Raw genomic sequence first — 26,388 nt, forward strand, 5'->3', positions numbered from 1 at the left:
CCTGTGTCCTAACAGTCAACTGGATAAAGCCTGAAGACACCTCGGTTGAAGGGGGCTTTTAAAAATGGTTTATTATAGAGATTTCACACATTTTTAGATAGATAGGCCAGAAAGTCAACTGTGGTTTCTTTTAGATGAAGAGTAGCCTAGCTGTCTGTTTTCTGCCTGAACCATCCTGTTCAGCTTACATATAGTAATGTGTTCTGTTTTGTTGTCTCATTGTTTGTAATAAATCTTCTATGTTTGTATGTAGATTTGACTCCTTGTTTAGTTTGTTATTTTGCTGTCCCTGGTTATTGGGACTTCGGGTTGGCTTTTGGGACGTAACAGTGTCCTACCGGGGAATCAAACTGGGGACCTTTAGGTTACAAGACCAGCTTCTTACCCATTGTACTACTCTGCCTCCCCAATTATTTTCAGGAGCCATCTTGATTGCTCTGCCCTTAACAGTCATTTTGAGACCACGCATTCAAACACGTCCTCTCCTCAAGGATGTAATGCCAAGTCACTGCTTCTTTTCACATCGCAGTGCACGAGCTGGGCTTGCACTGGTATGAGCTGGAAGAAGTAGCTTCTTGTGCAGCTTGTGTGTGTGTGTGTGTGTGAGAGAGAGAAACGGACAGACAAACACTGTAATGTCATATATTTTTATATGTAGTTCAAGGTGACTATAGTCTGTTCAACAACAATTGACACAAAAGTGATGTTAAACACTAATGTACTCAGCACTGTTTTTACAGACCGCAAACTCTGTTAGGGACCATTCTCACGGCTCTCTTTCCGAAGTAGTTGCTCAGGTAACGTGTTAATTTATTTTTATTGTGACACTATCAGTGAGACACCAGCAGCAGATCTCAAAAACGGCAGCGGTGAAACAATTAAAGGCCGTGTGGTCGGGCACTGTCGCAGAAACCAAGCGGCAAACGTGTGCAGAGTGATAGAGGATATGGGTTTTTTATTTTGTTAGTTTTTTTTTTTTTTTCTTCAAAATCTTCCATCACACGCATACTACTTTTCGCCTAATACCTTATAATAGAGGCAGCTGCGATGACCACAGTGTTGGACTTATCTGACTTATATTTTGGACTTATTGGACTTATATTTCTGTGCTTTCCAGTTTGTAAGTAATCTTTTCGTTTACTGTTGCACTGCTGTCTCTTTCTCCATTTGATGTTTGTAACTGATTTGTTGTTTGTCTACTGTCTTGTGTAACTTCATAACTTTGTGTTTTATGTCAGGTCCCCCTTGCATAAGAGATTTCGATCTCAATGGGGTTTTTCCTGGTTAAATAAAGAAATCTACATTTCATGTGAATATGTAGACGTGGTGAAATAAATGAAAGAATACATGTATGTTTAAGACTGACTAAAGTGACATTATTATGATTTTATATATTATGCCTTGACTCTTACTGATCATGATATGATAGGTCATGCAGTGCTTCCATATACATACAGACCTAACACACGTGATCCGGCCGAACAATGGTATAACTTCATCACTCACTCACTCAGGCACAGACATTCGCATTTGTAGGGCTGGCCCCCCTGTTGCGGTCCAGCCAATAAATGAAAGAATACATCAGTGGTGGCTGGTGACTCAAAAAATTGTGGAGGACAGGAAGAAAACCAACCCATGGCGTCATGTTATTTTACACTAGTTGGCTACTTATCTCTACTTTCTTATGTTCAAGTTATGTTATGTTATTATGTTCAAATGTAGCAATAATCCAACTAGCAACCTAATGCAAACTTACTATACAACTAAGGTAAGTAATGCACCTGAGGTGTATCCCCATCTTCCATAAGGAACAAATATCATATTATCATTTATACAACGGCTTGGCTAAACACTCGATTCTGATTGGTCCAAGGGTGGGCATTATTTCTCAGTAAAGTTTTGTTCTGCAATGTCAATAAGTTTTATTAAAGGAAAAGGTTTTGTTTCTGTACCTCGGTCTCTCCTTGAACAAGGTTGTCAAAGTTTCCAGTTGTAATGCAGTGCCAAATTGTTTTGGAAATCCTTATTTGGTCACCACCAACCAATATTTTAATAATATTTTAAAAATAATTTATAGAGAATGCCTGCTGTACAGTTGAACAGAGCATATCTGTGTAGTTGCTCATTTTTACCACTAGGGTGCACCAGGAACCAGAATTCTAAACTGCTGGATATTGAAGGGGCAGTTCACTTTTTGAATTTAATGGTGCATTATTTCAGTTACAGTGTACTGTAGCATTTTTGTGTGAAATGAAGGATGTGTTTTAAATGTGGAAGTTTGTGTAGGGTCATTTGGAAGTGTGCGGTGTAAAGCCTGGATTTACCACCGGTCCACAGTCTCATTCTCCTCCCTCTGTCTCAGTGCACAGATTTTCCCGTCACATAAAGAATACAAATTGCATAATGTTCAAAAGTATTTGAAATCTGTAATTGAAATACTGCCCGTCCCTTTGTGCTGAACTGTGGACATGAGACCTAAATGCGAAACATCCACCGGGGCAGGAAACTAACTTCTTCGTCCGCCGTCCTCAGTGGCTGACCCACCGCAGAATCCCCCAGCAAGTTTCACCTTCATACCAGTTTAGAATAGGGCAGGACCTCCGAGTGATGGGTTGTTTCCCTGCCAAAGTGGCTGGTAGAGTGGACCCACTTACCAGCCACAGATGAACCGCACCGGCATTTGGCTGGTGGCTGGTGTTGCAGTAATTCCCCACTCTTCTGTCCAGCTCTAAAGTAGTCCCTCTACCCTGGTCCTGGAAGGCTGCTGGGTGAGCAGATTCTCGCTGTTACCCAGCACTCCATTGATAAATCAGAGCAGTTTGTTGCTGTTCTCTCACTTCACCATGTTTAATGGGTCTGAAATTATTTCAGTTTTATTTTTTAAGGCTTTCTTCGCCCAGTTTGGAATAGCCAGTCGTGTTTGCGCCACACGCGTTTGGGAAAGTGCAGATAAGCGTGGTGATAAGTGGACCAGCCGCGGAGCCAGCAGCATGTTTGGCTATGACTCTGTCGTCCCTGAGGTCATTTTACTCTGTTTCCATGTCTTTTCTCTTCCCCTTTCATACGGTGCGACTACTGATGTGTGTGAGAACAAGCTCCATAGGGGTGCTCCTGTGTGAAACACGTTATGATTTTTAATATGTTCATAATTGATGCTACATTCTCCAGGTGGGGGAGGGCAAATTAAATGGTATGGTAAGAATGTCCAAATGCAGATCCCACATGAATAACCACATATTCCAGACTAGAAGGATGCAGGCTTTTATAATGAGACCAGTCTGTCTTATACGCAGTGTACACCCTGCAAGTAGGGCCCCAACTCCCTCAAAAAGGGCCTCGCCTTCATCCAAAGGGCCCCAACTCCCTCAAAAAGGGCCTCGCCTTCATCCAAAGGGCCCCAACTCCCTCAAAAAGGGCCTCGCCTTCATCCAAAGGGCCCCAACTCCCTCAAAAAGGGCCTCGCCTTCATCCAAAGGGCCCCAACTCCCTCAAAAAGGGCCTTGCCTTCATCCAAAGGGCCTGCAGTTCTTGTCTTATGGTGATTAGATGGAATTATTACACGTTATAGTCAGGGAATTACGGCAACAGGCAGTCCATCACACAATAATTGGCCTCATGCACGCATGAAGATGGAAACGTAAAGGTGGGATAGCAACCAAACAAAATTACGAATCGGGTGATGAGATTAAAGATGAAAAAACATCAGGACGAGGGGGGTAAAGTATAAAAAGCGCTGTGTGATCTACACGGTTAAATCAAAGCTGAGAATAAGCACTTTAACCAAGTGAATTGTTTGATTACGAATCTAAACTTGTGGAATGTTGTTTACAGGCATTTAGCAGACCCTCTTATCCAGACAACTTTTGACATTGCATCCATTTATACAGCTGGATTTGTACTGAATGAATGCAGGTTATACTGAAGAGCAAGTACCCTGTAACAGCAGTGTCCTACCTGGGAATCAAACCTGTGACCTTTCGGTTGCAAGACCAGTTCCCTACCCATTATACTACACCACTGTCTTTCGATTGCAAGACCAGTTCCCTACCCATTATATCAAGAAGGGCTGTAATTCCTACCCTAATCACCCAATATGGATGTAAATGCCTTCAAATAAACACAATCTGCACTTTATCATCATATTTACATATTTTTATTGTGCTGGAGTACAGAGACAAAATGACAAAAAGTGTGCCACTGTTCCAATGCCATTTCATTTAACCGTATCTCAAATACAAGAAAAGAATACTAGTTAGCAAATGCCAACTCTTAAACATTGACAAAATTACAGAAATACAAAAGGTTTGATTACCTTAAATTTGGGGTTCTCAACCCAGGTCCTCAACCCAGGGTGTGCCACTGTCTGTTTTCAGGAGCCAATTTAGATTCAAGTAACCACATGAGTTGGATTAACTGTGTAGATAACTACTTTAACTGATCAATTAAGCATTGGGTAGCAATGAAAAGGGGGATTCCGTATAGCCCCACAGGACCTGGGTTGAGAACTCCTGGATAAGAAGCTTATTAAATTATTTTATGCATTTTCATCAAGTTTCATCAACTTCAACAACAATTTTCCACAACACAGGACCTATGAGTTCTGCAGAGTCATATTTTACAGAATTACTGTGGAAACTATAAAAACAGAGCAGGAAATGAATAGGGTGGTTCAACTGCATATCATTATTTAATGTGCAACATAGTGACCTTAAAATACATATGATATGAAAACATATAGTAGGATATAGTGGCATGTACCTATAGCGAGAATATATTCCCTCACATATGAAGGTAAGACTGAGTGAATATGGATCCCTGTGTCCAATTATGCAGTAGGACCTGCAATGCAAGGATTATGCGCATCATTTTTTTGAATGTGTGATCACAACATATTATCAATAACTGTTGCACTTAAACTTATACAATTTTTATTGCCCACCGGCAACAAAAAAAAAACACTTTAAAGAAGTCACTCACGGAGAGTGATCACGGAGAGTGATTATGAAAAATAACTTAAGAGTTAATTATAAACTTACCTTGGTTTAATGGTTTTAACTGAATGGCTGAATAGAAACTGTGCTGCCCAACTACTTCAGAACCTGTTGTCAATAAAGCAGAGGGGTTAAAGGAAGAACCTACTGAGTTTGAGCTCCACAGAGCATGTGATTTTTAAATGGATGCAACGTCTGACAGTTTGTGAAAGTATCGTGGTTTTTTAGTTTAGTACTTGTCGGTCACAGGTTTCTGTCCTGACCTTCTGTTTCTGTGGCAGGGCCTATTTCCTCATACACAGCATTGGCTGTTAATCCATGATCTGGAGAAGAGAGCAGAGAAAGGTGAAGATTCAACTCACACGTGGCACACAGTGTGAGCGGACGAGAACTCAGAAAGACCGGTCCTCACCTGCACTGATGTAGTCTGCATTTACCCTGGAGTAAAACTCGCCCCCATCCGGCAGATTTTTAATTCGGCCTGTTCACAAACATAAACAATGGCAAACATGCAATAACACAGAGAATTGTCAACATAGAATAATTGGAAATAAATAATATAAAAATACATCAATAAATCAGGAAATTAATGAAGAAATATAAATGTATGTGCAATTTTTCTTAAATTATTTTTTAAATTAATTTTCTAATTCATTTTCACTATGAGTGTGTGAGTGTACGAGTGGTGTGGACTAGCGACCAGTCCAGGGTAAATTCCTGCTTCTCGTCCAATGCATGATAAGATCCAACACTCCCCATTACGCAAACCAGGAATTAGCGGTTAGATATGTTAGATAGTGGATGGATACGTTTATTTTCATGTTTATTTATTATTTCATTTCCATACATATTTCTCTATTCATTTTCTTTTTTTTTTGGAATACATGTATTCATCTATGTCCAGCATTTCTTTCAATGTTTGAGCAACTGACTTCTCTATTAAAGTACTTGCTCACATTGAGAAATGTTGTCTGTTGTTCTGATCGCATGGAATGGCGGAACTTCACACTTGGTGGGCGAACCAAGGCAAGTTGATTGTCCGATAGTGCTCATCAAATAAATAGGGAAATATATATGAAAATAAATGAATAAATAAATGTGAAAATCTGAAAATTCCTTGAAATTAAAGAAAAATATAATTACATTTTTTACACATTTTTGCACACACATTTGCATTACTATATTATTTTACAGATTTACTTTTAGATGTACTTTTAGACTATTTATTTTTAGATTGGTTTATTTCTTTTTTTTTTCCCACATTTATTTATTTATTTTTTGATTAATTTATTTATCATTGTGGCACTCTCTGTGTTCCATACTACTCACCTGGATCAATGAATACATAAATAGAGGAATTAAATGAATACAATAATATAATGGTCAAGAAACTATAACAATTAAATTTAATTCCATGAGCACTTGTCTGTTCAATGGGTGATTTTAAACTTCTGAATTCACGTGCTTTTATCATTTACTTGAAATGCTGATATTATTATTAGACAGCTTTTATAGTGTAATGTATAAATAATAGCGTAATGTATGGACATGTTCAATGAGTGATACTACACACCTGATGTCCTGCATTTCTTAGAGCATTGGACTGCCAGCACAACCAGGGTTATGAAAATTATGACAGAACCAGTAAGAGCCACAATAAAGTACAGCCCTGCAGCGGAGGTAGAAGAGCAAGGTTACGTGAGATAAAATATAATATTTCAAAAGTATTGAAATCATTTAAACGATTCCAATTTCATGGCAAATATTACAAAATTGTGCAATTTATTTATGTTAGGAAATCATTTAGAATAATTTGCTTTGCTGCATTTGTCATATTGATAAACATTGCAAATATTTCAAATTTGTGCATTTACATACAGTACCATCCAAATTTGTTCACACACCCCTGATGAAGTTGAGAAATGCTGCATAAACAATACAGATAATGAGCTATACTGTGTGCTCAATAAACGGTAGAATTATACAATTTTATAATAATAGAATTGCCCAGAGAAAAACACCCGGTTCCAATCAGAGTTTGGCAGGAGGACTTGCTTCAAGCTCAGACCGAAAGTTCAGAAGGACCTGGAAAAATTCAATAGTCTGTGACCCTTCCCATGTGGTCCCCAATCTCATGAAACGCTATGTAAGACAACTCAGTGCAGAGCGGGTGCAGAGTATTGAGAATGGGTGTGAATATTGTGACACACATCTCTTACAGTCTTGATAAAATGATCAAATTTTGAGCATGCCTTCTTTGTTCATCTTTATCAAGCAAGGGAATGAATAATTTTGGAGGGCACTGTGTATATTTCCCTTTTTTATGTATGCCTTGATTGCAAATGTACGTATATATAGTAGTCCGTATTCAGTATGTGAACACAAAAAATACACAGATTAACACATTTCATTTACATTTCTTCTTTATATTTTACATCTTAAATCAAGAAGTCAACTAATATTAGAAAATAAAAAGTGAGGATCTACACAAGGGTACAATGGATTTAACCCTTCACTTGTCTGTGGCCTCAATTATAAATTGAACTTACTGATATTGCTTGTCATGAAGCCTTCACTGATGAGGGAGTAGTACGGTCTGTCTGTCCTGTTCCCACTACATCTATATTCACCATCAGAGGAGCTATCCCAGAATCCCACTGTGTGCCTCTCTCCAGTGTGGTTCAGTGAGATCCGCGTTCCGTCTCTGTACCACGTGTAGTTCCAGTCAGCAGAAGTAAAGCCCTGAAGCTCACACCTCATTGCTAGAGTGCGTTTAGTGATGAAGACCCCCATCCATCCTTCATCCAGGGTCACTACTGCCTGAGGCAAAGCTGCAAGATCATACATTGCTTATCATCCAACTCAACGTGTTATACGGGGGGGAAAAGATACAGGACATGGAATCTATAATCCACTAGGCCTTACATTGCATGATTAATAGCAGAAAGTTACTGTAGTTGGAGTGAATGGTCTCTCTCCCTATCGTGGCACATGATAGCAAAAAAAGGGAATTCCTCTTCACATTGGTGGACAGCTGATGAAATTTGTTGCCTTCTTAATAGGTGCATGTAGTGTGCTGTACTCCAGTTATAATATGTCAGAACCATGTTGCTGTACAATCGTGCTCTAAATTGTGTTACCGGGTAAAAACGGTAATAAGCAGCAATTTATTCATCCTATCAACTGGCACCACACAGCCCTGCAGTGAGGGGTAAGGCTGTGATTCTGTGAGTCCAGCACGTTCTCATAAAAAATAACGACTGGGCTTCAGATTTATCACAGACAGTAGTTATATGACATCATGAATTAATCTGCATATTATCACACTTTGTTGTACGTCGCTCTGGATAAGAGCGTCTGCCAAATGCCTGTAATGTAATGTAATATTTCAGTGTCTTAAGTGCATTAATTTGCATATTTATCCCTGCTCATTATATTCCCATTATGCATGAGAGGCAGCTGATTGGCAGCTCTCTCTCACTCCTCTTAACTCAATTATGGCACCAATAACTGCCAAATGTTTTTTTCAAAATCTCAGTCAAGGCAACAGTATTTACTTGGTTAATTTAAGGCAGTGCAAGCCAGATACACACAAAATTGTAAATAGTGGCAAAGAGATTGCAGTTGAAATGTATCAGTTTACTGTGGACATGCAAAATAAATCATATTTACCTCGTACAGTCAATGTAGCAGAGCTGCCAATCAGAGAGTGTACAGATGCTCTCCTTGTAAGTTCTCCTCTGCAGGTGTACAGTCCAACATGTGACTGATCAGCAGAGAGGATTGTGTATGTGTCTCCATTTACACTGCTCGAGTTAGCCTTGTCTACAGGAAGCTCCCGTCCATCTCTGTACCATTTATACTTCCACTCTGCAGAGATGCCCTGAATTACACACCTCAGAGTCACTGTTTCAGTGAGGAAGACCTCTGTCCATCCAGACTGTACGATCAGATATGTATGAGGTAATACTGTAAATCAATGCAATTTTAATTATAAACTGAAAATATCATAAAACATGTTTTTATTAAATTATTAAAGCACATACATCAAAGCCATTTTCTACTATTTTAATCATTCTCACCAGATATTTCTAAAGTCAGAGGATCACTGTAGTCTGAGTAAAAAGGTTTTCTTCCTCTTGCAGCTCTACAGCGGTACTCTCCACTGTGGGCCAGAGCAGCAGAGCTGATGGTGAAACTGGACCCATCAGTCCTGCTGCTGTCAGTGTTGGGCACAGTGTGTCTCAGTGGGTCTTTGTACCAGAGATACTCCCAGCCAGCAGGATCTCCCTCAAAGCCACAGCTCAGGGTGACTCTCTCTCCTGTGTACATCGCTCTACTGGGGGCATTCTGGGTAATAACAGGTTTTGGTTTTCCCCCTGATGAAGGTAAGGTATGTGCTCAGTGTCATTTAGCATTAATAGATACATTCTCCATCACATACAAGACCATATGTACGGCCACTAGTATGTCTCCACCATGTGACTTGCAAGGATTTAAACTTGTAATTCACTGCTTATCCTCCAGGGGTCCCCATAGGCACTCAAAAGCATAGTCAAGTAACTGTTCAGACAACTGAATTTCTAATTCAGCCATTTATATAACTTTAGTCGATCTAATTAATTAAGTAATGGATGAGTTGATCTAATATTGTGACAGTCAGGCAGGAAGGTGAACATGGATTTATTTTAAACTGCTATGAAAAGTATAGCTTTGAGCCAGTGGTCCACCCTTCTGGACCTGGAGAGCCACAGGGTTTGCTGGCTTACATTGTTATTCAGCACTTGAGTAGCACAGAAATTGATCAGTTAAAGCAGTAGATTAAACGGTTAACTCAGGTTACCTGCTTACTTTGGTCTCAATTGGTCGCTGATCTTAAACAAAAAACAAAAACCAGCACACTCTGTGGCTGTCCAGGACCAGGATTGAGTATCGCTGCCGTGAAAAGCAAAACGCATCCATATGAAGTAGGGGTGTCCAATCTAATCCAAAAATGGCCAGTAAGGGTTCAGGTTTTTGTTTTTGCCCAACTCTATGACACCAGATTCTACTTAAGGTCTTGACTGAAGACTAGGATTAGTCCCATAGTTGGATCATGAGCATATATTTTTTATTTAACTTTTTTCTCTAAGTCAAACATTGTAACTGCTCTCATTTTTACTGTGGCTTCTAACAATACCTATCATGCCCCTGTACAACATACAGAAATACTGAAACGTCTATTTTAATAAATAATCAAATTAAATTTAACATGTGAGTGTCTCATGTAAACACTTCAGTCAATCATCATTTGTGCTTAATTAGTGGCAATTAAATTATCAACTAAGATGTCTGAGGAGGCTTAACAAAGAGGTTATAGTGACCTCTAGGTGGCGGAGGACTGAAGTCCAATATGAGAAAACGGGTAGACAAACTGGTGTCCCTAATCATATGATTAAATAATGAAGCAATTGTCACAAACCCATCAGACACATTTAACATAAATTGTCCATGGAAAGACTGGATAATGGTATTCTGACATCTGTACTCCAAACTGGCAACTCACAGTAATTCAGAACAAGACACATCAGATCATATTATACAAAACTGTATTTCTTGGTTCAAATAACATTGTGAAATTTTAGTTTTTTTCTCAGTTTAGTTTAGAAGCAAAGAACACGACATGCAAAATGTTCAGGTAAAACAAATCATATTTACCTTGTACACTCAAAGTAGCAGAACTGCTATTATGAGAGTGTACAGATGATCTCTTTATATGTGTTCCTCTACAGGTGTACAGTCCAGCATGTGACTGATCAGCAGAGAGGATTGTGTATGTGTCTCCATTTACACTGCTGGAGTCAGCTTTGTCTACAGGAAGCTCCCGTCCATCTCTGTACCATTTATACTTCCACTCTGTAGAGCTGCCCTGAATTACACACCTCAGAGTCACAGTCTCATTGAGGAAGACCTCTGTCCATCCAGACTGCACGGTCAGCTGAGCTTGTGGGAGAGCTGAAAGTTTAAAAGACAGTTTATTGCTGTAAATGGAAGGCTTCACAAGACACCAGCTTTCAAATATGCATTCTGCTCTTTCAATGGTTTTGAAAATACATCATAATCACCTCGAACACTCAAAGTAGCAGAGCTGCCCATCAGAGAGTGTACAGATGCTGTCCTTGTAAGTTCTCCTCTGCAGGTGTACAGTCCAGCATGTGACTGATCAGCAGAGAGGATTGTGTATGTGTCTCCATTTACACTGCTGGAGTTAGCCTTGTCTGCAGGAAGCTCCCGTCCATCTCTGTACCATTTATACATCCACTCTGTAGAACTGCCCTGAATTACACACATCAGAGTCACTGTTTCTTTGTGGAAGACCTCTGTCCATCCAGACTGCACGGTCAGCTGAGCTTGTGGGAGAGCTGAAAGTTTAAAAGACAGTTCATTGCTGTAAATGGAAGGTTTCACAAGACACCTGCTTTCAAATATGCATTCTGCTCTTTCAATGGTTTTGAAAATACATCATAATCACCTCGAACACTCAAAGTAGCAGAGCTGCCCATCAGAGAGTGTACAGATGCTGTCCTTGTAAGTTCTCCTCTGCAGGTGTACAGTCCAGCATGCGACTGATCAGCAGAGAGGATTGTGTATATGTCTCCATTTACACTGCTGTAGTCAGCTTTGTCTACAGGAAGCTCCCGTCCATCTCTGTACCATTTATACATCCACTCTGTAGAGCTGCCCTGAATTACACACCTCAGAGTCACTGTTTCATTGGGGAAGACGTCTGTCCATGTAGACTGCACAGTCAGCTGAGCTTGTGGGAGAGCTGAAAGTTTAAAAGACAGTTTATTGCTGTAAATGGAAGGTTTCACAAGACACATGCTTTCAAATATGCATTCTGCTCTTTCAATGGTTTTGAAAATACATCATAAATACCTTGAACACTCAAATTAGCAGAGCTGCCAATCAGAGAGTGTACAGATGTTCTCCTTGTAAGTTCTCCTCTGCAGGTGTACAGTCCAGCATGTGACTGATCAGCAGAGAGGATTGTGTATGTGTCTCCATTTACACTGCTGTAGTCAGCTTTGTCTACAGGAATCTCCCGTCCATCTCTGTACCATTTATACATCCACTCTGTAGAGCTGCCCTGAATTACACACCTCAGAGTCACTGTTTCATTGGGGAAGACGTCTGTCCATGTAGACTGCACAGTCAGCTGAGCTTGTGGGAGAGCTGAAAGTTTAAAAGACAGTTTATTGCTGTAAATGGAAGGTTTCACAAGACACCTGCTTTCAAATATGCATTCTGCTCTTTCAATGGTTTTGAAAATACATCATAAATACCTTGAACACTCAAATTAGCAGAGCTGCCAATCAGAGAGTGTACAGATGCTCTCCTTGTAAGTTCTCCTCTGCAGGTGTACAGTCCAGCATGTGACTGATCAGCAGAGAGGATTGTGTATGTGTCTCCATTTACACTGCTGTAGTCAGCTTTGTCTACAGGAATCTCCCGTCCATCTCTGTACCATTTATACATCCACTCTGTAGAGCTGCCCTGAATTACACACCTCAGAGTCACTGTTTCAGTGGGGAAGACGTCTGTCCATCCAGACTGCACGGTCAGCTGAGCTTGTGGGAGAGCTGAAAGTTTAAAAGACAGTTTATTGCTGTAAATGGAAGGTTTCACAAGACACCTGCTTTCAAATATGCATTCTGCTCTTTAAGTGGTTTTGAAAATACATCATAATTACCTCGAACACTCAAATTAGCAGAGCTGCCAATCAGAGAGTGTACAGATGCTGTCCTTGTAAGTTCTCCTCTGCAGGTGTACAGTCCAGCATGTGACTGATCAGCAGAGAGGATTGTGTATGTGTCTCCATTTACACTGCTGGAGTCAGTCTTGTCTACAGGAAGCTCCCGTCCATATCTGTACCATTTATACATCCACTCTGTAGAGCTGCCCTGAATTACACACCTCAGAGTCACTGTTTCAGTGGGGAAGACCTCTGTCCATCCAGACTGCACGGTCAGATGTGTTTGAGGTAATACTGTAAATCAATACAATTTTTAATTATAAACTGAAAGTATCATGAAACGCTCCTCATAATTTCAGTAAATTATTAATAAATAAATCAAAGCCATAAATCATACATTCGACTAATGTAATAAACTATTGTAATAATTCTCACCAGATATTTCTAAAGTCAGAGGATCACTGTGGTCTGAGTAAAAAGGTTCTCTTCCTCTTGCAGCTCATTGAAGAGATGTTATTTTAACATTTTATTTCATGTAATTTTCTGACGCAAATAACTGAAAACACAGAACCACTATTTGAGGGGAGTCATTTTCAATTACACTACTCACCAGAGACTGTTATTGTATGGATGTTACTGAAAGGTCGCTCATGTCCTTTTACAGCTTCACACTGATACTTTCCGCTCTGTCTCTCTTCCACAGTACTCAGGACCAACACAGACACAGAGCCGTGACTACTGGAGGCTGGAAGTTGTGTTTGACCACCCTGTCTGTGTCTGGTCCACACAAATGTCCATCCCTCAGATTCAGTAACCTGACAGGTGAGAGTAATTGTCTCCCCTGGGAACACATCTGGCCATGGAGGATTAGCAGTAAGATGAACAGCAGGACTTGACTGTGCAGCTGAAACAGTTATAAAAAACAAAATCAAACAGGTTTACAATGCAAAGTTCGGTTTGATACATAGTATCAATGAAAAATATGCATTCAGCTTTTAAATTTAAATTTAAATGAACTACATTACATTTCCGAAATGTAAATTTTCCCTATGTGTATCCTAAACAACTTTGAGTTTGTCAGAAAGAATGGGTTTTGGAAAGTTGTCATGATCTTTATGAATTCTGGTTTATAATTGCTGTGCATGTTCCACAAATCAAATGCATGGTAATTATGTCCCTGTCAAAATATAGATCTTAGGAACTTAATATCTATACCTTTGTGTTCACCAAAAACCAATGCTGTGGCATCTGAAACAGGGAGAAAGAAAAGTAAATTGCAATGTCTGATCCAGTATAAATTAATGTTAGTATAAAATTATTTTATTACACTCTCAGTAAAAACGGTTCTTTGGCTTGTCTTCATAGGGGAACCATTTTTAGTTTTTATGGAACCCTCTATGGTTTGTGTGAAAAATGTGAAAGCTCCCAGATTGAACCATTTTTGCCTGACAAAGAACTCTTGAACTAGTCAGGGTCCCTCCATGGAGACACAGAAGAGCCTTTTTGAACCCTTTTTTCTGAGTGTATTTTCACATTGAAAACTCCGATCCTTTTTTTTTTTTTGCAATGCTGTATAATGTTGTCCAATTTTTCAGTAGCTAAATGTTCTTGATAGTATGTTATTTTCACTCACTCTATCTTTCATGCAGTAAGGTAACTTTATAAGCTCACACCAGTTCAGCGATTATTGAAGTGCGATTGTTCAGACACAAGAGAAAGTCACACGTTTGAAAGTATGTGTTGCATGTTTTCATAAAGTTAATTGTGAAGAACTATGCCACTTTCAAAGTATTGTCCAGTCAAATTTACAGATTAGCAGTCACAATAATACTCAGCAAGACTTCTGCCCATAACAGGAATTATACATTTATTCAGATTTTCCACAACATAGCTGTTTATGACTCACATACTATACGTATTATGCATTGTAATCATAATTCATATATGCTACCAGATAATTATTGCTTGAAATTGCATTATTAAAATTCTTCTACTTACAAAGCAGAAAGAACATGGTGTCCGGCTTCATCCTGATTACTAATACTGTGTAAATGTCCCACTAGAAACCATGAGGACGTTTTTGTTCACCTCAGTTTCCACAACCCTTTGCAAAGAGGAAATGCGACAGGCACAGCAGTGACACTGCTGAAACAAATGCAGTGCCTGCATGTAGTTATGGTCTCTTCGGGCCCCTTAGAAAAATGCAGAAATTCATTTAAAATGGGTGCAATGAGTTTAAATCAGTTCTTCACAATATTGTGCTTTGGGTGTAAAACCTTTACTTTGTACGATGCTGTGTTTGTTAGGTTTGCGTTGTTGAGTTAGTACAGGTATACTCTGTGATCTACTGTTGTGTGTGCTTGGTGCTTGTAAACACAACAGTGCAGAGTGTATAATAAATCTCATAAAAAACACGTTTTCAACATACAAAAATGCCAAGTTACTCACACATACAAGACATACGCCGTCTATAACTCTTTCATTCAGACTGCCAAAATCCACCCCTGCCATTAAACGTATTGATATCAAAATGACGCCAAGTTACAGTACTACAAACAATATATGCTATCTTGCCTCACCGAAATTATAAAAGATGTATTCCGAAGCAATGCTACCCAATATTTCCTCAATTCTTTCAAGTCACTTGGCCCTGTGTGTATAAGCAAGCAGTACATGGACAGGCCAAACCTATGTGTGGATGGCTTTCTCACAGTGAAGATTGATTGAATAGGCGTCTATATGTCCAATTTGTATTGGTATGTATGTATTTCGGTGGCCAGCTTTCTGTTGCGTGAATGATAGTATGATTCTTGGTATAAATGTCTGTTCGTAAATGTGAATGCAACATGCTGCGAGGGAAATGTCCCCATGGGGATAAAGAAGTTCTCTATGTATGTATGTACAATACGTATTTTACATGCAGTATTTATTGTACGTAGCAAATATACAATCACTTGTACATTTACTGAAATTGAGTTCAAAAGCAAGTATAAACATATGTTTTCTGGAGAAATATGCTTCCTGTAGTTACTGACCAGCAGTTTTCTACATGAATTTCAATGTGTTCCATGAGGCAATTCGAAATATTTGACACTTTGATCTGACACAAAGTGTGCATGACATTGTAAAATGCTAAGATTACAAAACACAGGGCCAAGTGACTTGAAAGAATTGAGGAAATATTGTGTAGCATTGCTTTGGAATACATCTTTTTTAATTTCGGTGAGGCAAGATAGCCTATATTGTTTGAGCTTGAGTAACTTGGCATTTTTGTACGTTGAAAACGTGTTTTTTATGAGACATCATTTTTGCAAAGCGTTTTATTATGAGAGAACTGCGAAGTGACCCTGTAAGAAACGATTGTGGATTATGGCTATCCTCGTGTGAATTTGTGCAGTCTGATGAGCGTGTACCGGTGAGCAGTTTCGGTTTGCTATATATAGCCGCGTTTCCACCGCAGGAACTTTACCCCGGAACTAGGAACCTTTTGAGGAACTCAGTGCGTTTTGACCGCAGGAACTAGGGTCTAAATTAAGTTCCGGGGTCTTTATTTTACCCCCAAAAACTTCCCTGCTCGGGGGGTAGTACTTTCCAAAAGCACTGGAACCTTTGGGGTGGGGCGCAAGTGCTGAAAATTTCTGATTGGTCGACTACTTGCAGTGTTTTATTTCAACCGCCATGTTTAAAAATCTGTAGTATTCGTTTTATAAAATGCTAAGCATTCGTGCTGGGACAGCATATTACGTACCAAAACATTCAAACGGATTAATTTGGTTGCTGAATATTTTCTTCCGGATTTTCTTTGTTAGCCCGTTGTAATTGACTCAAAACGTTTGATACAGTTATGTGAGGTATGCGGTAGTTCTGCGTAATTCACATTGGTGATACACTAAAAGCAAACTGGAAATCACCTTCTGCACTTTTTGTCAGGGTAAAATAACAGGTTAATTCTAGTAATCATCCCTTTAGCTTTTTCAGACTGCTGTAATTTTACTCTGCCATTCTTCAATTCCACAAAAAGACCAGGAAGACTATGGACTAATTTATGGTGCATGGTTTGCATCTGGAGGGCACATTTCGCTGCTCGGCTAGCAGTAACTTTGAAGGAAAGCAAACGGTGGCTGTACCACTGCTAATTTAAATTTTCAAGCAAGTCTGAGTTTTCGTTCAATTCTTGTCATTTTGCGATTAGCCTATATGGAATTGACGATGAGAAAGTAATCAAACAGCAAATTGTTTACAACGTGTGCATGTTTTCTGCTGTTGTTGTCAGTTATACTGGAAATGTGAATGCATTCTGTCGCCTCGGATGTCAAGACATGAAAGTGAATGTTCGCATAAAAACATAATGAATGTGTTTGAGAGGATATATAAAACAGTTACAATCTGACTATTAGCCTGTTATATCCTATTTGTTGCATAACAACGGTCCAAGTTGAACTACCAATGACAGTTTTGCTTGACAACGGTAAAATATGCCCAAATGGCTGCAGAAGAATATTTCAATTCCAGGTGATTAAATCGATAAAAATCAATAAATACAAAAGTAACCATATATAGTCATTGCTGGTAACCCATTGTATATAAGTGGAATAAACCCCTCTCGGCTGTCCCGGTTATTAGAAAATAATGTAGGCTACTTCGGTGGTAGTATGGGGTTACAGAAGAAATCATAGGACAGATGGACCGACGACAACGTCACTTTTTCATACGTCAGTGGGCTAATTTGCCTAATCTTCGCGGGACTTTAGACCGGGGTGGAAACGCAGACAACAATGGGCTGAAGGAACCTTTTACTTCCTGGAAAAGTAGTTCTGGGTACTTTTGGTGGAAACGCGGCTTATGTAAAACAGTGGCTGTGACAAACCGTGCAGTGGCGTAAGTGTAAACGCATCAGAAACGCAGGTAAAATATGACCAGTATATGTACTCACGGGTTTGACGGCCATCCAACGAGCCTTGATTGACAAAAGAATCAGCAAGCCCGTAGAATTAGAGCTCCCTAGGTCGCAACTTGTGTACCCTTCTGTCCTGCTCCATTGTCTGTTATTTCTTGGAGATGCACTTTTAGTGTTTGTAAGGTTTATAAGGCATTTTGATAGGCTTATCTGCCGGTAGGAATCCTCTTCGCTGTTCTGCTAAACTAGAACCGGAAAACTTGATAGTGGAGAATAGGAGCAGACGCATATGTCCCAACAGGCTTTGCATATGAGAAAATAACAACATTGTGAGAGAAATTAGGATTAGGAGAAATGATGAAATTGCGTAGTTGAAACAATATGTTTTTAGCAGAATGGGCATATAGGTGATGGTTGACATGATCACAGACTATAGTGTGAAGTAAATGAAGTGACCATGAGCGAGCTGATTTTCCTTATCTAATGGTATATATAACAGTATGTATAAAACTTTAATTATTGAAGTGGAGGGATAAGTAACGTGTGATTATCTATTGCACTGATGTGCTTTTTTCATGTTCAGTAGTAGTAGTTATAATTATGAGTGAGTCATGATTTTAAATGTAATGTTTTAATGGGGAGTTGCAGAACGTACATACGTAGTAATTGTTTGTATGTGGTTAGATAGAGAACAGGGCGAGGTAACATGAATGTAGAAACGTGGCGTTTGCTGATAAGAAGGTTATGTACAGTAGCCAAGTGAAGAAATATAGTCAGAAAACGTTAGCGTAAAAGAGGAAATTATCTGCCTGAGGGCGAGGCGAGATTCAATCCTTCAACCGGAGGTTTACCAGTTTGTGACTTTGTTAGTGCAGCACCATGACATAGCTATGCAATGCGTGAAATATTATTTGCAAACCTGTCCGTGGTTTTAAAGAAGAACACAGGCCAGTAAGCACAGAAGAGCTCCCGTTGAATCCATACGGCTTTGCAAAATTGTAGCCGGTTAATAACTGAACGTGCAGACGGTACGTCATTATGCAGTGTATATGTTCGGTGAACGGCGGGTAGATATGGTGCAAAAGCAATAATTGGAAAGTAGTAGACAATTATTAGTGAGGGTAAAAGCAGGTTAAAGAAATGTGTTCTTAGCTGGGCTTGAACCTAAGACCCCATGTTCCCAAGACCAAGATTTTGCGTGTGTATGCGAGTTTTTGATTGGGTCGTGTAGGTGAAGATTTGGCTGGTGTCGGTAAAATGTCCAATGGGGAGAAATGTTGTTAGTGGGATAGGCGGCAGGAAAAATAAGAACAAGAAGAAGAAGAAGAAGAAGAAAGAGAAGAAGAAGGAGAAAACGCAAAATCCCCTTAGTTTGGGGCTTTATTGTGTGGACATGTGAAGTTGTTTATGAAATCTATCTGTTGAAATGGGGTCAGAATGTACAGAATTTAATGTTTTTAAGGGCTGAGTGTCTGTGGCTGTTGTGGTTATTTCTGTGGGGAACCCTGAAAAGTGCCAAACTCTCGGTGCTGTATAGGTATGGGGCTATAGGCGTAACTTGGCGGGATGGCATACCTGCCATCCCAATCTCTGCTGGTTGTTTTATTGAGCGTTTCTATGGAAATAGGGGATTGAGTAAATGCACAACCACAATATTAATCATTTTGCAGTTAATTAGATTTCAATCAGGATAACTCACACATTTATATTACATATTTTAATGAATAAGAAATGTAATTATTTTTGGTTTGGCGCTGAATGCATCTGCTTTAGGTACTTCTGTGCATGTACCAGCGTGCACTAACCTATTAAACAGGGAGCACGATACACCTCCCCCACTAACAGGAGAAATGTTAACCCCCGCCCCCGCCCCCCAAGTACCTAGAAGCAGATCCAATCAACAGGTGTAAGTTGGGGTGATGGAGGGTGGGCAGCATTTCTGTGAGAAGCAGCAAGTGGAGCATGCAAAAGCAGCATGGGCAATGAGCAGCACTGGAGAGGTCTGGCCGTAGGTTTAAAAAGGTGCTCCATTTGTGAGGTCTGTATGTAATATGTTGAGTATGAGAACATGTAGTGATGCGTGTATGTGATTGGTTGAGTATGAGAACATGTTGTAATGTGAGTATGTGATTGGTTGAGTATGAGAACATGTTGTGATGTGAGTATGTGATTGGCTGAGTATGAGAACGTGGATACTGAGGCTGACCAATGATTAGCTGCAGCAAGACTTTTTAAGAATGCAAAGAGTTCCATAGTGGCCATGTGTCAAATCAATCAATGTTGTGGGTGTGTTGATTTTTTTGGAAAATGAAGACCCAAGCTGCTCCTTTTTTTTTATTTTAAGCAGTGTGAAAGATAAATTTTAATTCCTAAGACTACAAAAAAAAAAAATCATTTTTTTATTTCAGTTTTAATTCTGAGATGAATAATGTTGGAAAATTCCAAGAGATATATAACACCTGCTGTACACTCATCACTATATCAGAGCACATGTAAACAAAAAGGAGGAACTGCTTTCTTCAATCAACATCAAAGAACATCAGGAACTTCTAACGGCTGACATTTTGTTTTTGCCAATCACTTATCAAGGCACATGCAACTTATCAAACTTATCAGAGCATATGTGACTAAACATATAAATATATTTTTGTTTTATTTTTGTTTTTGCCAATGTTTGCAAAACATTTAGTCTACGACCTAAAAATTCAAGAATAGGAGGTGGTTACCTAAAATGTCGAGAATAGGAGGTGGTTTTCCTAAAATGTCAAGAATAGGAGGTGGTTTGGGGAATTTCCAAGGAACATAGCCACAGTGATTTGATAAAGTCAGCACGATTGATTGTCAACCAATGAACATCATTTTATGCAAAGTAAACAGATAAGAAATTGATAAACCATTGTGGTGCATTGAAAGAGGAAACACCCATAAGGAGGGAATTAAGGGGGGTTAAGTCTGAAAAAGTGTATAAAAAAGAATGTAACTGAGATTATGGCAGAGCTTTCTGCAGAAAGGTCTCGGCTTTGTGATCACTGGTTGAGAATAAAGTCAGATATTCTGAAGATTCTGCCTCATCCTCTTTATTGAAAATATTGAAGAAATTTTGCACAAAGATTGAAGAACTTGTCTTCTGGAAACCACGACAATAATCCTCCACACCTGAAACTTTCACCTTTAAATTTTAGTTATTCATTTCACCTTTCTGTAAATGGTACAACGTACAAGTTCTAAGACCAAATGTTGGGTATAGTTGCTTTTTAATCTTTGCTGTTTTCACAGTAATGCGTCTTTGAGAGGCAGCCATGATTATCTGTTATCTCACAGCACTGCTATTGTTACCCAGTGCCCTGCTGCTTATATTCAAACTAACAGAGAAGTTTTTTCTCGGTTTTTAAAATAACTGAAGTATGAAAGTTGTTGACTCCTCATAGTTGGCTGAGTGTATAACCAACCAAGGTCAAGGTTCAAACTAGCAACTGTGGGGCCTACACTGCAAGTGTGCAAGAGATTTTACCAGCTAAAACAGTGGGAAGCATGAATTGAAGTAAATGCTATTTGTCAACAAAAAAAAAAAACATCAACTCTCACTAAATAAACAGGAAATGTATTGGAATTGTGGGATCAGGAAAAGCCCTGTGAAAGCCACATCAGGTTCACTTCAGAATTTTGCTTCTGCAGCCATCAATGGCTTTGTTGTCTTACTGTGGTGAGGCGACCTTTCACCAAAGAAAAGACATAAGTTACGCTACATTACATTACATTTATGAAGCATATGCTTTTATCCAAAGCCACAGGTTACAGGACCTATGCTGCATGTGAAAACTTGAGTCAGGAACAGTGTATTTGTAGGCAATGCACTTGTTCCAAAATCTCAATTTCAAACACATTTCAACTGCTTGTGGCTGAAGATAGTGACACATAATATACAAGCCTCATAATGGCTTCCTTCACTTTCACTGGCACCACTACATGGTACTCATGTTGACAAATGCCAATAACAGACTCCAAAGGCAATCAAAAGGCTAGAATCAATACTAGAGTGAGCACCATAATTCATTGGACAGTGCTGGAGTACAGAACCAAAACAACAAAAAATGTGTCACTGTCCAATGAATTATGGTGCTCACTGTAGATACTGAAAGTTCTCTTATACCTGCACTTCTGGAAGCAATTGAACACACCTGACTAATTAGATGCCATTCGTCTCAAACTTTATTATTTATAAGAAGGGATATCATTTTTAGATGGTGAAACCAAAATGTATAAAAGTATATATAGTAATAGTAATACAAGCTGAGAATCTGCACTTTAACCACATGTGAATTGTTAAATTGTGGAGTACAGAGACAAGTTAAGAAAAAAAATGTCTGTTATAGATCATTATGGAGCTTATGTATATATATATATATATATATTGTGGTGCCCCGAGGCCCTATTGGGGCTCCACAAGAGAGCACGAGAAGCACCAGGGCGGCCGGGCCTCCCGCCACCGGCGACTGCTGGGACAAGTGGTGAGTGGGCATTACCTCCCGTCTGAAATATTAGAAGGTTTCAGGACCAGGGACAGCAAGCTGCAGACCAGGTGAACTTCCAAGGATCAGCACCATGGACAGGGCTGCAGCAGAGTGCAGGTATGTGGAATTTTCCACTCTGCTGCAGCACACCTGAGACCGCTTCAGTGATTGCCTCACAGAGTATATAAGGAGCAGCACAAAGGACTGAGAGGCTGGCTGGGGCTAGGGAGAGAAATTACGCCTGGCTTCTCTCCTCACCTGTTCCTAGGGCGGTAAGCGGCTAGGAGCCAACGCACGCGGAGAACTGGTATGATTGCAACTTTCCACCTTTTTTTTATGACTGGGGGAGTGGTCTCCCCACGCTGAAAAGGACAGAGGGCTGGAGGAAAAGTCCTACAAGGCCGAACGGAGCAAGGAGAGGAGACGGACCTGGAGTGGGCTGACCAGGGCCCCATCACACGCTCCTAACCATTGTGCACTTTGTCTCTCCAGGAGGATCGTACTTACCCTGGAGAGGAAGACTGATACCCCGACCGGGAAGAAGTTTCTGTTATTTTTTGCTTCCCCTTCCCTTTCCCCCTACAATTAATACAATTAAATGCGTTTTTTGTTAACTGATCCTGAGACTCACTGCACTGGTTCTTATACTGCTGTGGCAACTGCAACCTGGGGTGGTGAGGAAGGCCACAATATATATATATATATATATATATATATAACTAGAGTAAAGACTCATATTAAACAGATATGAGCCTTACAGGCAAGGTGATATGTGTGTTTTCAAATAGAAAGATGCTACATTGACAAAATATCAAAGGCAATAACAGGAAAACCAGCACAACTCTGCTCCAGATGATATGAATGCATTACATATAACATTACAGGCATTCAGCAGATGCTCTTATCCAGAGAAACCTACACAGCTTTTCTGTATACAGTAGCATTTACATCCAATTATACAGCTGGATATACACTGAAGCAATGCAGGTTAAGTACTTTGCTCAAGGGTACAACGGCAGTGTTCTACCAAAGAATCAAACCTGTGACATTGAGGTTGGAAGACCAGTTCCTTACCCGTGATAGGTTTGAACAATTCATTTCCTTCCTGCGCCTTAACCTCATCTGAATACACATTCCCACACTCACACTCTGTAACTGCTTCCCATTGTTAGAGGCAAATGGCTACAAATAGAGTTAATCACTGTTTGTAAGGATATACAATAGGCACAGATCAAAGGGATGTCACCGGCAGCAGACCATTTGGGTGTCCCCGGGAATTCTGTTGGAATGTATATTCCTTCCTGGGAACGTTTACGCATGACAATAACCACACCTCTGAACAGTATACTTAAACCCTCGCTTGTGACTGTCTCGTTGAGATTCCTACGGAATGCTTGTTGTGGCACCGTGGCGAGTCTCCCTTTGCGCATCGTATTAAAAAGCTTTTCATTGGAAAGTGGTCCTCAGTGTGTTACTTCACCCTTCTCAACTTGGTTCCACACGGGAAAGGATTCCCAACACCCGTTACCTTTATTTTATTTTATTTGTTTTGCATTACCTTCATTATTTTTAAATAGAACACATGAGCACATCCTCAAAGCAGGCTTTTTACTCCCTTTCTTTTGTGTGTTATAATTTGCCACTATTGTTTAGTTTTCTGTGTTGGTACTTTTCTGTTATAGGTTGCAGGTGGTCAGGCAGTTTTCTTGTTTGAGACATTTTTAAATGGTTAGGTCAGAAAGTCAACTGTGGTTTCATTTAGATTAGAGTAGCCTAGCTCTGGTTTGTTTTCTGCCTGAACCATCTTGTTCAGCCTACATAAGGCAATGTGTTCTGTTTTGTTGTCTCATTGTTTGTAATAAATCTTCTATTTTTGTATATAGATTTTGGTTCCTTGTTTAGTTTGTTATGTTGTAGTCCCTGGTTATTGGAACTTCGGTTGGCTTTTGGGACGTAACAGTGTCCTACCGGGGAATCGAACCAGAGACCTTTAGGTTACAAGACCAGCTTCTTACCCATTGTACTACTCTGCTGCCGTTCCAATTATTTTCAGGAGCCATCTTGATTGCTCTGCTCTTAATAGTCATTCCGAGACCATGCATTCAAACGTCCTCTCCTCAAGGATACGTATGCCAATTCACTGCTTCTTTTCACATCGCAGTGCACGAGCTGGGCTTACAGTGGTATGAGCTGGAAGAAGAAGCTTCTTGTTCAGCTTGTGTTTTTGTGGGTGTGTGTGTGTGTGTGTACACGCATGTGCTTGTGTGTGTGTGTGTGTGAGAAACAGACAGTTAAACACTTTAATGTCATATATTTTCATATGTAGTTCAAGGTGACTGTTCAACAATAATTGACACAAAAGTCATGTCAAACACTGTTAGCACTCAGCACCGTTTTTACAGACTGCAAACTCGGGGACTGTTAGGGACTGTTCTCACGGCTCTCTTTCCGAAGTGGTTGCTCTGGTAACGTGTTGAATTATTTTTGCGGTGACACTATCAGCGAAATACACCGACAGCAGATCTCAAAAACGGCAGCGGTGAAACGATTAAAGGCCGTGTGGTCGGGCACTGTCGCATCAAGCAACCAAGCGGCAAATGTGTGCAGAGTGAAAGAGGATATAGGTTTTTTTGTTCGTTGTTTTTTTTTTCAAAATTCTCCATCACAAGCGTTCTACTTTTCGCCCAATACCTTATAATAGAGGCAGTTGCAATTACCACAGTGTAGGCAATGCACTTATCTGATGTCTAAAGCAAGAATGAAGCCTCATGACATATTCCTGTGCTTTCCAGTTTGTAAGTAATCTTTTCGTTTACTGTTGCACTGCTGTCTCTTTCTCCATTTGATGTTTGTAACTGATTTGTTGTTTGTCTACTGTCTTGTGTAACTTCATAACTTTGTGTTTTATGTCAGGTCCCCCTTGCATAAGAGATTTCGGTCTCAATGGGGTTTTTCCTGGTTAAATAAAGAAATATACATTTCATGTGAATATGTAGACGTGGTGAAAAATAAATGAAAGAATACATGTATGATTAAGACTGACTAAAGTGACATTATTATGATTTTATATATTATGCCTTGACTCTTACTGATCATGATATGATAGGTCATGCAGTGCTTCCATATACATACAGACCTAACACACGTGATCCGACCGAACAATGGTGTAACTTCATCACTCAGTCACTCACTCAGGCACAGATATTCGCATTTGTAGGGCTGGCCCCCCTGTTGCGGTCCAGCCAATAAATGAAAGAATACATCAGTGCTGGCTGGTGACTCAAAAAATTGGGGAGGACAGGAAGAAAACCAACCCATGGCGTCATGTTATTTTACACTAGTTGGCTACTTATCTCTACTTTCTTATGTTCAAGTAATGTTATGTTATTATGTTCAAATGTAGCAATAATCCAACTAGCAACCTAATGCAAACTTACTATACAACTAAGGTAAGTAATGCACCTGAGGTGTATCCCCATCTTCCATAAGGAACAAATATCATATTATCATTTATACAACGGCTTGGCTAAACACTCGATTCTGATTGGTCCAAGGGTGGGCATTATTTCTCAGTAAAGTTTTGTTCTGCAATGTCAATAAGTTTTATTAAAGGAAAATATTTTGTTTCTGTACCTCGGTCTCTCCTTGAACAAGGTTGTCAAAGTTTCCAGTTGTAATGCAGTGCCAAATTGTTTTGGAAATCAAATTTTGACTTGTCTGGTGTATTCCATATTTGGTCACCACCAACCATTATTTTAATAATATTTTTAAAATAATTTATAGAGAATGCCTGCTATACAGTTGAACAGAGCATATCTGTGTAGTTGCTCATTTTTACCACTAGGGTGCACCAGGAACCAGAATTCTAAACTGTTGGATATTGAAGGGACAGTTCACTTTCTGAATTTTATGGTGCATTATTTCATTTACAGTGTACTGTAGCATTTTTATGTGAAATGAAGGATGAATGTAGAAGTTTGCGTAGGGACATTTGGAAGTTTGCGGTGTAAAGCCTGGATTTACCATCGGTTCACGGTCTCATTCTCCTCCCCCTGTATCAGTGCAGACCCTCATTTAGCAGACCCTCTTATCCAGACAACTTTTGACATTGCATTTTCTTTTACATTGCATCCATTTATACAGCTGGATATGTACTGAAGGAATGCAGAAACCAGTTCCCTACCCATTATACTACACCACTGTGTTTCGGTTGCAAGACCAGTTTCCTACCCATTATATCAAAAAGGGCTGTAA

At 39.7% G+C, this 26,388-nt stretch overlaps 1 protein-coding gene across 1 annotated transcript in view; it reads right to left on the minus strand.

The window, feature by feature from the left end:
• LOC118207253 (basement membrane-specific heparan sulfate proteoglycan core protein-like) overlaps positions 1-26,388 on the minus strand; it is a 122,435-nt gene that overhangs the window by 88,952 nt on the left and 7,095 nt on the right. The gene's annotated exons all lie outside the window — the stretch shown is intronic.

Source organism: Anguilla anguilla, chromosome 11, assembly GCF_013347855.1.
Source record: "Anguilla anguilla isolate fAngAng1 chromosome 11, fAngAng1.pri, whole genome shotgun sequence".
NCBI lineage: Eukaryota > Metazoa > Chordata > Actinopteri > Anguilliformes > Anguillidae > Anguilla > Anguilla anguilla.